Below are 13,742 nucleotides of genomic sequence, written 5' to 3'. Positions count from 1 at the left end.
ATTATCTTTCCTCCTGCGTGTGACAAATCATTAAATGGTCTGGGACAGTGGCCAACAATTTCACAATCTTTTGACATAGCATAAGCATTCAATATAATATTTAGTATCAGCAAACCAGAAGTTAAGCAAAGAAAGCAAAATACTAGTCCTTTTATTAATACTGTTTTCTCATTCACATATTTGATTTTGGGCATATCCCTAAGCTCAATTCTCAATTAAATGGTTCTCTACAGTCAGAGAATGTCATCACTTTAATCTTGAAATGGATGATTCAGATTCATCCAGGCTTCTGCATTAAAATTATTTTGGAAAATCATAGCAATATTAAAGTACAATTTTTCTCAGAGAATGAATAATGCCCTCAGGCCAGTGCAGGTAATTCAAGTCTGTAACAGTAAAATTACTTGACACGCTGTCTTTGAATTTTAAGTATGAAATAGTTTCCCTTTACAGTGTTGGAACTGAAATGTGAAAAATTTCCCTTTCGCTTTCATGTTTGAAATTTTATTACATTTGTTGATACTTTTAAAGGATTGTTTTAAACAACAAGTTTTATCTTGGCCATGCTTCACAAAATAATCTGAAGTTTCAATTCCCAAATGATGGAATTGTTAATGTGAAGTAGCAGTATTGGCTGTTGGGCTTTGCTAACAATAGATTTTTGAGCACTCAGAAGGAACTGTGAATCTGGTCATTGTGTACCCAACATAAATGGCCTCTTTGCTTTCTACACCTGATTGAATTGTTTATCAGAAATTAATTTGGCCAGAACTTCCTTTTAGTTTTGGGTACATCAGTCGAAAACAGTAGCAAACTAATTAAAGGCTGGCAATACATCCCTGCTATTGATTTTGCCTCTGGAAAGGTGGGAGCTAGAAAAGTAAAGTCTAAAAGGAAATTGTGTGGCCTTTATCACCTCTCTTCTACAGAAAGAGGGAGAGAAGGAAATAATTTTACGTATTTTTTAGAACTTTCCTCATGCTGTTCTCTCCAGGGGGAAGGTGTTGAGAAATGGTAGGTCCCCTTGTGGACCTCAGACATTCTCAGAGAAGATATGCTCCCTCCTTCCTAGGGATGAGTAATGATCCTTCAGCTGAAGCTTCTAACATGGACTGAATATTCCTATGAAGATCCAGTAGCAGATAGGGAAGTAATAGTTGGTAGTGTGAGATGTGCATGATAAACCAAGAGGAAGTGTTTCTTGCTTTCAAAGAGGAGATTACCTTTTATTTGAAAGCTCTGGTATGTCTTAATTATTGCAAAACCAAACATACTGGTGGACTTCTTTTCTGACATGATACCCCTCTGCCAAGGCTACTGGAACACTTCTCTGAAGAGATTTCAGTATTTTCTCTTTTATTCCAAATCACTGTGGTGCAGCCTCTCAAAGAACCTTGAGAAACATTCGTTTTTGTGACCTCCTCACTCCATCAAGGAAAGGAGACAAATGTTTCCATACAGGTGGTGTATACACAAGAGTAGAGGAAGGCTGTGTAAAAGGTCTTATTAGTTTTGACTGAATCAGAATGCAGGCTTTATGCATGCCACACTCATAAATCTTCAGCTTTGATTGAAACCTTGACAGGATTGAAACCTTTGTGGCTTATTATCAAATAGCATGTGTTGATATTTGTGCAGTTTGTGGTAGCTTGTTGAATTGAAGGCAGAGATGACACAATCATATATCACAGTGTGTAATTTCAGGTAAAGAGGTTTTTTTTGTTGTTTTTTTTTTAGTGTTTTTTTTAGTATAGTGTTCCTTTATCATAAGAGAGACCAGATTTCAAAATAACTGCCTCTAGTTCTGGAGGAAAATTTGGGCTCAGATAGGGGTATTAAGAAGGAGAACACTGCAGGTGGAACTTTATAGCTCCACTACTTTTTTTTAACCTGATTGACCTTAGGATTAGTTTGTTGCTGTTCAGTTTGCCTCTTCTGACTCTACTTTTCTACTGAAAATGCCTTTGGTTATTGAATCTGTGGGGTCTGTTTTGTGGATGTTTGTGAAATACATTCTTTACTGAATAGCCTTTACATCCTTTTTTTACTTCAGTTGTTGAAAAATTCATTTCTGTTTCCATAGGAAAAAAGAACAACTTTTTTTTCTTGCTTATAACCTATTTTAATCACATCCACTAATGACAAAGCCAGTCAGGTGGTACGAAATTTAGTGGGAAAGCTTGGTGCAGATTTGCTTTCAGGCATGGAAAGTAAGAAAACTGATTTTAATTTTAGGCTGAAGAACAGTATAGAAACACAGAATGGTTGTGGTTGGAAGGGGCCTCTGAAGATATACTAGTCCGATCCTGCTCAAAGGGTCAGCTACAGTGTACTGCTCAGAGCCATGTCCAGTTGGGTTTTGAATATTTCTATGGATAGAAATCTCACAATGTTTTTGGGCAATCTGTTCTTTTATTTGACTAAAAAAGATTTTTCCTATGCTTAAATGAAATTTTCTGCGTTTAAATTTGTGTCCATTGCCTCATGCGTTCACTGGATAACACTGAAGAGCCTTATGCCATCTTTTGTATTTTATCTCTTAAAGTATTTATGTGCCTTGATAAGATCTGTCTTGAGACATTTCTTCCTGAGGGTAAGCAGTACCAGCCCTCTTACCCTCTTTTATGACAGGAATCCCATAATCATCTTTGTGGCCTTTTGCTGATCTGTCACCAGTATGTCCATATTTTTCTTGAACTAAGGGAACCTAGAACTGTACCCAGCACTCCAGATTTCTAGCCAGGGCAGAGTAAACATGAAGTATCACTTCTCTTGACTTGCTGGAAATGTACTTCCTAGTGCATCCCAAGAGGCTGTTGCCCATCTTTGCTGCATGGGTGTGTTGTTGGCTTATGTTCAACTTGTTGTCTAGCAGAACCCCCAGATCCTTTTCTGAAAGAAAAGAGTGAAAGGATAGTGCTGTGACCTCTCAGTATCACCACTAGATTTTTAGCATTTGATACTTCACTCTTAGTCCTTGATACGAGTGTCAGGCTATTTCTTGATAATCTCATGTGATATTGGAAAAAGGTTTGCCATTCTTACAATTATACCAAAAAGCTTAAAAATGGGGACAACAAATGCAAGCACTCCTAGAAATCAAATAAAGAAAATCTACCATTTTATTAAAGGTAACTTGGATTCTGATGCACTGTTTTAAAGTATGTGAATTGTCAGTATTTTCAAAATTTCTTGTATTTTGAGGCATTATATAAATACCTTTTCTGTAATGTATTTTTTCACTAAAGTATTATTTGTGATTTCCAGTAGTTTTATTACTTTTTCTATAATCCTTGTTGCTTTATACGTTATTGATTTGATAGACATGCTTCCATTGCATCAGCAGAACAGCTTAATCTGTGAATGAGCAACATGTCTGTTTTCAAGTAGCTGAACATCAGCTTGAGTTGACAGTGATACTGAATTCATTGTGGCATTCATCTATATCTATATCATTTTGCAAACCAAGCTATGTAAGCATGATTCCATACACATTATAATTAAATGGTTTTGCTTCCATTTACTGAAAAGGTCAGATAAGTGCCCGGTACCAAAGTCATAGAAATCAAGAAGATTCTTTGAACAGAAGGTAGTTAGACCTAATTCTAAAAAGTAATCTGCTAAAACAATATGGAAAAAATATTTTCTCTTGGAAGTGATAAACTTTATTATCAACTGAGCATAACCAGAGTAAACAGAGTAATTTAATCTCCAATTAAATTGGAGATTTAGACAGATTGGCTATCTTGAACTGACATGTCCCAGACACAGCTCATTTTATTTTCTATCCATAAATTAAAGGTTGTATTCCAGCTACCTATCTACATTACTTTGTTCTCCTGAACAATTTTTTTGCATGTCTGATTTAGAAACTCCTGAAAAAACACCCGATTTTATGTACACAACTGCATGTACACATCCATGCATACACATTCACATCTAGTAGACCACAGTAGCTGCCAGTTTATTCAAAATCTTGTAAACAATGGTTGTAGAAGTGACTTTGGATGAAAGGCTATTCTTAATACAATTGTTGTTTTCCTAGTAGTACATTCAAAATTAGAAGAAGAAATAAATAAATGTCATTAAAATACCAAAATTGTGGTAGATCTGAAGTACAGGAAGGATTTATTTACATATAGAGACTGTATGCCTGATACTGTGGAGACTGTATAATATTGTGAGGTATGAGCAGACAAGCAGAAATTGGCACACTGTTGTGTTCACGGTGTAGACTAAGGAGGGAGGACAGTGTGGTGACTTCATCCAGTGGATTCTGTGAGTGAATAGTATGAATGCTCCCTTCTGCAGGGCACTGAACAAGGGATCAGGGTGGCCAGTTTGGAATGAGCTATTACTAAAAAAGTAGTGTTACATTCCCCCCATTGAAGCATTGTACACTGTTTCATGGCAGTAGGGTACACAATATGAATGAGCATTCAAATAGAGATTGAGCTGTGGAGCTGTGCCTTGTCTTTAAAAAATGGAGTTGTGAGAGGCTTGATGTTCATATTTCTGTGCCTAAGCAGGTGTCAGTGAACTTCACATTTGAAAGGAGGTTCACATTACCAATCAGTATGTCTTCACTCTCTTACCATTAGCTTTTGCAGTTCATGAAGTTCATGAACAAGTTGCTGTGAGGGAGTTCCAACACTTAGGAGTTTTGTGCTTTCCTGTTGCATTGATCTAGAGCTGGAGTGAAGTTTCAGCAGCCATGCATCATTATGCTCTTGTGGCCATTCTTTTTCCTGATTTAGAAGAAGAAAACGAAAACAAAACCTCCAGAAATTAACATAAATTCTTTAGAAATACAAATACTGATTTTCTAGATTGATGATATGTAAATATTTATGCTGCTTTTCAGCAAGTGATTTTTCATTTGTCATTATTTGTCTCCATTTAAATTTGGTGCTTGAAAGGACAGGTGTAATCGTTGAGTTTCAGTCTTTGGAAGTTACACAGCGCACACAGTCATGGCTATCAACAATACCAACAATTGTTCTTAGGTAGCATGTCCAGCAAATTGCTGCCATTTCAGAGTACTTGAGAATGTACTTACGTTGGAGTGCATGACTGCAGGACTGAGGGCCAAACACCTTTGTCTTGTGAGCCACTCACTGTAATCAGAGAGCTACTGGAAGCCAAAAACTTTGGAACATTCAGGAGATGAAGTGCTTCAGGAGTGGCTGAAAGCCACTTACCTTTTCAGGTGGCTTCCCACTGCTTCGTTGTAATAGAAGGAAATGGGGTGTACATTGACACTGCAGGTGAAAGCTGTAATGTCAGCCTAACTTGTTTTCCCATTGCTAGGAATTCTAATTCATAAGCAGCATAATGCTTTTGTTGCCTGTATGGCATGCCTTTGACACAAGAGAAACAATTCAATAGCAACAAGCAGTCCATCATGGCAATGATCATTGTTGTAGTAGAAATATATGTCGTTTCCAGCCCAGAGCATCAGTAAAGGGAGTGATTAAGCCATGAATGAGAAATAAAATAATATTGAGATGTGCCTGTTTCCAGAGCAAGTACCATATTGGAATAGTCCTTGTTTTCAGAGCTCTTTTTAGAAATACATAATTATTAGTGGAGGAATGGAAAAGAGTTTGAATCTGTTAATACACACAAAAAGAAACAAGATATTGTGCTTCCTTTTCAAAGCTAAACAGAGTCGTAGGGTAGCCTAGCTATAGGCTACCCCTGCTATATGCTTCAGATAGCATACTCCACGCTGACAGAGGCTCCCAAAATTTTTGGTATGCAGTTCTCTATCAACACCACACATTCTTTCCTATCCACAATGCTCTGTTATCAGCCTTTTTATGAAAAACATTCTGATAGTATAGTTTCCAGCTGCTTCCCATAACTCATGTATGGTTTATTCACTACTGTTTGGAAACTGATAATGTAGCCAGGAGCTCCTGTCATAAAAAAACTTTCTCACAGAATAATTATTGCCAATTTGAGCACAAAAGCTTGGCTCTGTAAGTACACACACAGAGAACTCTGCAATGTTGTATTCACTTACAGAGAAAATGCTGGAGATTGTATTGAGGCAAAGTGGTGAAAAGCATGAATCATTTCTATTTAAACTGCACCTGATTTTTAAAGTGTGGAGATTCTAGGTTATTATGTAACAGCTCTCAAATGTTAAGGATATCAGGACCTACAAGTACATGTGTATGACTACAGAAATAAGGAAGAACTCCTACAACGTATATGCTTTCTTCTACAGTGTTGTACAACGTTGCGAAGTGGGAGTACACTTTGTTTTGCCATAATGAAATCACAAAGGAAGTTTTAATGAGAATATTTTTATTCTATTGAAACTGAGAATGCAGGTATTTACAGATCTTTATTCTTACTGGAATTTTTAATTCTAATCCTGTGTGGATGAAAACAGCGTGTTGAATACATGCATACAAATTCATGCTTAACAGACAACAGTATTTTGGAATAAATACGAAACCTGAACAAGTTGCTTGAGTTACTGAAAATATTTTTGTAACTGATAATTCTCACTCAGAGTGTGAGAAATGTGTACCAGAAATGATTGTTATTAGCTGTATTTTATCACTAACTCCAGATTTTGTGGCAGAGCAGAGCTACAAAGCAGAACTTTCTGTAATTTTTAAAACCTTTTTATCCATCCCCTGAGCTCAAGAGAAGCAAAGGTACTTTTGTTAGCTTGATATTGTTAAACACCCACAAAGCTAGAAGTACACTCAGTAAATTTTGAACTTCATGGAAAGAATTACAGACTGTTGGAAAAAACATAAAAGTTTATAAGCTACTGTGATTTCTTTTCTGAAATGCTCTGAATCCATGCCTGATTACACTTTCAGGTGCTGATTTTAGGAAGGTGTAGAATAGTGGTAATATGTAGTCAGTGTTCAAAGTGATTTTGCTACTCATGTCCATTGAAGTTTTTTTAACTCTTAATGAACTTTTTAGTTTAGCTGTTTTTAAGAAGGAGAAGACAAGATGCCTCTAAGAAAAAAGCACACACCATGGAGGCATTGTGTAAGACAGTAGTGGTAAGGAAAATGGTGAGACAAAGGAAGATGAAAAGCTCTCCAGAAAGTACATCAACTTCTTTTAAGTAGCAGAAGAAAGTTTTTGATCTCATATAATGATTTTGGCCTAAGGCTGGTATCTTATTTCCTCCCTATCAGATGAAAAGGCATATTATCATGCCCATCCTATTTCATTTCTTCGTATTTCATTTATATGCACTTTTCCTACACTTCCAGAAGACTGAAAAGTAATCTTTTTTGCTGAAGTTTTCTTCTATCTTTTCTCTTTCCTAAAATATGTTGTATTACTATGGGAACCTTGGGACCTTCAGTTCTTAGAAGTATACCACGTTTGGCCCTGATCTTTGCTCGTCCTCTGCTCCCTGTTTTTGAGATAGTTACTTGCATTTATTCCAGTTTTCTTCAAGAGAATACATTCTCTGTGAGGAATCTAAGTATGTAAAATTGACAGACACAAAAATTAGAAGTAAGTATTCTTAGAACCATACATATATTTATATTTACATTCTCAGGATGATTTGTGGATTTTTTTTTACCTTGTTAATGTTTCTTTGCTTTAAATCATGAGTATTCTGATGATAGACCTCAGATTTTCCAACAGTTTATGCATTAGAGGATTCCATCAGAAGCATTGGAGCTCTGTTTATATGTAGTACTCAACCCAAGCAAAGGAGATTTAAGAGGCAGAAATACACTCTATAAACAAATAAATACTCTAGGCAGTTTTCAGATTATAATATACAAGCACATTTGTGCAATTTTGGACAAAGTACTACATAGGTTTCTCCAAACATAATACCTCCTTTTTATTTCCATGGAAACTACAACACATACAAAAAGCACAGTAACACTATTTGATAGAGCACATTGCTAGTTATAAAAACTATTTTTCAGCATAGCCACCACCATTATCTATGCATTTTCACCAATGATGAATGAGAGCCTTCATGCTGCTCTTGTAAAAATCTGAATAAGAGGAGGCGATGCAGTGTTTAACAGCTGCTATGATGACATAATTGCTAGGAAAATATTGCCCATGCAGTGCATCTTTCTTTGGCCTGAACAGATGAAAGTCAGAAGGTGCCAAACAGGACTATGCAGTGAATGGACACTCAAGCCAGAGTTGATGATGTTTTCCACAGTCTTCAGAACGGTATGGGGCTTGGCATTATCATGTTGCAAGAGAAAAGTTGTCTTCTTCTTTGGCCCAGCTCTGGAAGTTTGAGCCTTCAGCTTAGTTATCATCATGTTGTAGTGGTCAGAGTTGATGGCTTGTCCGGGATTCAAGAAATCCAGAAGCATCACCCCTTTCCTATTCCAAAAAGCATGCATATCGCTTTACCTGCTGAGGGTTGTATCTTGAACTTTTTCTTCAATGAGGAATTCACACTTTGCCACTCCATGGACTGCTGTTTTGACTCTGGCTAGGAGTGGTAACACCATCCTGCAGCAACGGTAATGATGCAGTCCTGGAAACTGTCACCTTCAAGCTTGTATTCACTAGGTCCTGACGAAATTGTGAACAGTGTTCTTTCTGTTCCTGGGTGAGCATTCATGGGATGCACCTGGCACAAACTTAGCAATTTTCCAACATTGCTGTCCTTGTTTCTAATGCAGTGAAGCTGATATTTGAATTTGTACAATTCCCTGGTCATAATCTGCTGATCTGTGTGGATGAGTTGATTGAGACACTCTTCATTTTGTAGTGGGACAGCTGCATATGGCCATCTGGAATGCGGCTTGTCTTTCTCATTGCTGCTGTCACTGCTGAAGTGCACCACCCACCACATCACTGTGCTCACATCTGCTGTTTGGTCTCCATAAATGTTCTGCAAGTGTCTGTTGATGAATGTCAATGGGTACCATTTTTTTCTACATGGAGGATTTCAGTGACTCTTCTTTGCTTTCTAAGCTCTTCCATATCAGACGTCATTTTGTCAGACTGCTCTTCTGCTGTCTGACACAGAGTAACAAAATGTAATGGAATATTGGCAGGGAGATTAAACCTCTACCATCATAACACCAACACTGCCTCTGATGTTGTGGGCTAACATCCTAAAATAGGAGGTGTTACTTTCAGAGCAACCCTCACACGTTTCTATAAACTCTTCAGAAGAGTAAGAGAAGCAAGTACCTTGATGTCTGCATTGTAGGTAATAGTGTGTTACTTGGTTATATGTGTTGTGGAACAGTGCTATTAATTTAGCATGATAGAAAAATCAGTCTTAAATGTGAATAAAGGGTAAACATGAATAACACCACTCCCAATTAGCCTTTTGTTAGATTATACATTAGGTATTTTTGTAACAAACACAACTGAAATCTTCAGATTGGCTTGTAATTAGGCTGCTTTCCAAAAGTAATCCAGTAATACAGTGGCTGCCGAAATTGCAGTTCAACTTAATTTCACTGACTTTGATTTTTGGACCAAAAGCATTAAGCTTGAACTAGTGAAAAATGTACAAAGTGTGCATTCAATTACGGAGTAATTAGATACTCAATCACCCTTATATCACACTAGGGATTCTCCAAGAAAGAAAAGAGATACTACTTACTGCAGTGTATAAAACTGCTTTGTTAATTAGTTTAGCACTAATGGAGATTAAGAAAGTGTCATTTTGTCAAAGAATTAGTTTGCCTATGTAGAACCTTAAGAATGCAGAGTTTTGGTTTCTTCCGAGCTCATCGAGCTTCTGAACTTACTCAGATTGTTCATCTGATCGAGTATCTTCTGTCCACAAGAAAAACCTTCCTTTTCAGGCAGGGGATTGGTCCCTGTACCATTTTATCAGTAGCTCACTGAAAAACATGATAGAGTCTGAGAATAACTTGCTGGCTTTTTTTTTTTTTTTTTTGCATCTTTATGCTAAGCCCCAGGTAAATCTGACAATCCTCTGTGCTATTGCATAAAGTATAACTATGGCTAAAATCAGCTGCTTTGTGAAGGACCTACAGTTTCCCTTAGAATGTAGCCACTGCAAGTGGTTAAAAGTTCTTCATGTTGATCATCAAATGATTCTGCTGCCAAATCTCATGGCTTTGGGGCGGGTGTTGTCTATGTAGGGATAACACAGAAATGATTGCAGTTTGTCCTACATGCAGACACCTACTCCTTGACATTGTTGTAGGTGACTGACAGCCTTTACACTCCCGTTCTCCTGAAGGAAAAGAGTAGAAACTCTTTAGAAATGTGCTGACTATTCCTGCAAATAGTTGTAGCTCCAGGTAATCTATTGCACGCAAGCACTTATGGATTCCTTGTGTATACATTCTGAGTGCTAAAATAACTTCAGGAAAGATGAGATTGCTAGTACAACAGGATGAAATGATTTGTCATTCTCATACCTACCACTTCTGAAGTGAGGCAACCCAGCAGCTGATTTCCTAAGGTTGTGCTGTAGCACATGAGTATGTGTTTGCATGAAGCCAAATATTAATTTCTCTCTACTGCTGATGAATATGAATATTACTGCTATTAGGAGGAACAAAATGGGCCATTGCTTTCAATCTGAGCCCATCTGACACTCATGAGGGCTGTGTACTCAGCACTTTTCTTGGTAGGGCCCCTAAGATAGTAAATGTTAAAAAAAATTTCTGTGTAATAGTATATTTTCTTTTCTATTTAAAACTATGCTCTCCATATTAAAATCAATTACCTGATTGATTCAGAAAGCCAATAAAGCTTTGTTTCATGTCTGCTCCTGCACTTGGCATTTTTTATTGCAATGTCCTCCATTGCTATTAAATCTTCCAGTGCTGCCTTTACCCTAAAGGAGAAGAATCAGGACCATTATGTCCATGAGGTATATATCCTGAAACTGCCCCCACCTGCTGTCCGTGGAACCCTTGCTTTTAGTTTCTCCTGTCTCCTTGGCTGGACCTAAACATTCTCTCAGACCCACTGTGGAGGAATTTCAGTAACATAATTGTTCCATTCTCTTTTCAGAGAGGGGGAAGACAATGCTCCCACAGTGCCCTTGGATGAGAAATGGAAACTTTTGAGGCTGCTGCTTCAGTTGAACCACAAAGCCTGTATTGTTTGTCTTCATCTAATTCAACTTTGATAGACAGCTGTGACAGTTGTTCTGTCCACACAGTTCAGTGAAATTCTGGAAATGGGGCTGTACATTAAAAGAAGAAAGCATTAAATCTTCCAATTTACACTGTTAGCTATTTTTAAATGGTAACTATCATTGCTTATGTAATTTCTTTGCAGTAGCATTCAATAGTGGTCTGTGATCCAAATAATGCTAATTTTAAGCTTGTTTTAAATGTTAATATATATAGAGATACTCATTGTTTTGAATGTTACACTTAATTTTATTTTGTAGCATCTCTTTTGCTGTCAGTAACCATCTTGTGTAGAGGGGAGGTGTGTACTGTAAAGCTAATAAAACCATTGGTTGTTCACAAAGTATTATACAAATTCAGAATTCATTTTTGGGCAGAAATGAACACTTCTTTGCCAAGCACTTAACATGGCCTATCGGAATAAAGCTGAATGACATTTGCATTATTAGGAACCTTATTTGAATAAAGAACAACTTTGGAATAAGGAAAATTAATTGATATAACAGCAAACCGAGTCATGGAATTTTACAAAGAAATTATCATTTCAGGCAGAAAATTATCAGCCTTTGTTCTCCTGTGAATTATGACAGTTCTATTTGTTTCTGCACATGACTGAGGATGGTGGTCTGAGGCCCTTCTCTGCACGTCCTGAGCTGCTGCACAGCATGGGGACTGCCATTCTGGGCCACACATGACACAGCTCTGACAGGGCAAAAGAGAGAGAAGTAGACCAAGCCTGCAAGACAAGCTCTTAGCTTACAGTTCCTTCTAAACACGTAGCACTGAAAAACATTTTCATGTGGTGGGAAATAGCTTTGGTCTCCATGGCTTTCAGTGCGATCCATTTTGCTAGCACGTTTGTGGTGGGACCTGTGTGAGTGCAAGAATGCAGAGGCACAGATGGCAAGCTCCAGGCAGGGCACAATGGAGATGCAAACAGAGGTTCACAAAGCAGAGGTTACTCCCTGGGAGCAGATGGGTGAATCATCAATCACAAAGTCATCACCATGCAGTGGTAAATGTAGTGTCACAAGGCATGCTTATTCCATCTCCGGAAGGGTTGCTGCTGAATAATGAGTTGCAAATTCTCAGAGTCATATATGTGTATATTAGGGACAGGAGAAACAGTAGGAGGAACCCACACACTGCGTATGAACATGGGGAGAGGGAGTGGATGCTGCTTACCAGTTCATGTGGTCGTAACTATGTGTACTGCAGGAATGTGTGGAGAGACACACAGATGATCTTGGTATTGCAATAAAAGCATGTAATTCCATCATGAAGTCATCTGTTTATGAGGATTAGTGGAGATGTCATTAATAAATTGCTCCTTGAGCCTATGAAAACTCATATTTCTTAGAGTTACGTATAAGAATTTTCCTCTATCTTCTGCCCAAATTTAAGAAAAATTTACATGCCTTACTAGTCAAAAAGCTCAAGATAGCAGTGCTGACCGAAAATATGCTTTCTATCTGCAATAGCCCAGCATTTACATCAAAGTAACAGCCTCAGTGGATGCTGCCCCTCTTCCATCTGTAGGGACTCAGTGGTCCTTATGTGCCTCTTCCAACTTGGAATATTCAATGATTCTACAACTCCTCAGACAATTGCAATAATAACCCAACCCCAGAGCCTGGCCTCCTCCATATTTTGCCATAGGGCAGGGTGGCATCTCTGCATAAAGATTGTTGTACGTAGTATCTGGTCTGCAAAGGCTCGGCCAAGATGCAGATATTGGCAGTTACCTGATGATTTGTAGTTGTCAGGTGCAGTTCTGAAATCTCTAAAAAAAAAAAAAAAAAAAAAAAAAAAAAAAAAAGAAGGAAAAATATCTGGCAGTTGAGGGCATCTTCCTATCTCCTTGTATCTCCTTGCACCAAGTAAGAAAAACCTCCAAAACTGGAGTTAACTAGGCTATGAACCTGATGGTTCTTGACATCTAACTCATTCAGAAGATCTTTTCCCTTTGCACGTGATGTATTATATTAACTATTGGGTATTAACTGAAAAGAACTGTAATATTAATATGGCAAATATTGACGTTATGAAATCTGAAATAGTTTATTCTCTGAATAAATGTGTTCCTTATCTTGGAGCTGGCTGATATTATTCTGGCTGTGAAATACAGATACATTGCAAAACAAATGATGTAATGTCTCCACCGAAAAATTGAAGTCCATTACTTCCTTTTCCTGTGCTCCCTTCCTGTGTTTGCTGTTCTTTCCTGCACTGCTGTGGATTTTGAAGCTTAAGTCATATAAATCCTACTACTGAGGAACTGAGGCTTGTAAACTTGTCTCAACATTTGTGAATTTTTTTTTTTTTTTTTTTTTGAAGGCTTGGCTTTAAAAGAAACGAAAAAAAACCCACAGGTAAAAATACTTACAACTGTATTTTGTCTTTAGAATCAGATCTAATTATAACAAATTCATTCGCAAAAGGCATTCCTAATTACAGAGCGGTCAACCCACATTTGTGGTGTGTTGGGAAAAATTAAATTAGTCTTTCTTGTTTCAGTAGGAATCCACAGGGAGGAATTTGCAGAAAGGGCTCTCTGTGTATTCCTTCAGTTACACTGCACCCATGAGAGGCTTTATGAAGTGTGGCAAGGCTCTGTTACTCTTCAATTAGAGT

General features: G+C 37.6%; 1 protein-coding gene across 5 annotated transcripts in view; it reads left to right on the top strand.

Annotated features, from left to right (window-relative positions):
* CA8 (carbonic anhydrase 8 (inactive)) overlaps positions 1-13,742 on the top strand; it is a 72,921-nt gene that overhangs the window by 42,133 nt on the left and 17,046 nt on the right. Inside the window, exon 9 of one of the 5 annotated variants that reach the window (XM_031612810.2) lies at positions 10,984-13,361. The exons of the other annotated variants lie outside the window; for them this stretch is intronic. The gene's annotated coding sequence lies outside the window, so the exon portion shown is untranslated. Of the gene's footprint in view, positions 1-10,983; positions 13,362-13,742 lie in introns of those variants that run through there. 5 annotated transcript variants of the gene reach the window in all.

This window comes from Phasianus colchicus, chromosome 3 (genome assembly GCF_987193195.1).
Source record: "Phasianus colchicus chromosome 3, bPhaCol1.hap1.1, whole genome shotgun sequence".
Lineage (NCBI taxonomy): Eukaryota > Metazoa > Chordata > Aves > Galliformes > Phasianidae > Phasianus > Phasianus colchicus.
The sequence above is the reverse complement of the archived record's forward strand: the minus strand, read 5'-3'. Positions and strand labels throughout refer to the sequence as shown.